Source organism: Cherax quadricarinatus, chromosome 4 (genome assembly GCF_038502225.1).
Source record: "Cherax quadricarinatus isolate ZL_2023a chromosome 4, ASM3850222v1, whole genome shotgun sequence".
NCBI classification, from domain to species: Eukaryota; Metazoa; Arthropoda; class Malacostraca; order Decapoda; family Parastacidae; genus Cherax; species Cherax quadricarinatus.
In genome coordinates this window covers 69,037,009-69,037,622 of record NC_091295.1, presented here as the reverse complement: position 1 = coordinate 69,037,622, position 614 = coordinate 69,037,009, and positions in this window count along the sequence as shown.

The following is a 614-nucleotide window of genomic DNA, read 5'->3' as shown; positions in this document are numbered from 1 at the left end:
CTGGTAAGTGGTGGTATTATATACAAGTGTTTTTCCTTGATGGATATATATATAAAATAAGATTTCGTTCGGATTTTTAACCCCAGAGGGTTAGCCACCTAGGATAACCCAAGAAAGACAGTGCGCCATCTTGTCCCCCAGGATGCGACCCACACCAATCGACTAACACCCAGGTACCTATTTGCTGCTAGGTGAACAGGTGTAAGGAAACGTGTCGAAATGTTTCCACCCGCCGGGAATCGAACCCGGGCCTTCCGTGTGTGAAGCGGGAGCTTTAGCCACCAGGCCAACCTACTCCCCCCTTTTCCTTCAGTCAAACCAATATAATCTATACAGTTCACAATTAATTAGTAGCACCGTGCTTATGGGTGCTGTCCACTTCATACTGGTCTCGAATAGATATGGGTAAGATTATGAGGTCGAAAACTTCGACCTCACAACTTCATACAAGTAATCTCATTGATTTTAGATTTTGCCACCGAAGTGGCTAGTTTATTGTGCACCCCATATCCATCCTGTGGACGGTAGCGCGAGAGCATATGGATACACAAAAGGCCTAGGAACTAGGCCCCAAAGGGTTAACAGGAATACATATGGATTTATATCTACATATC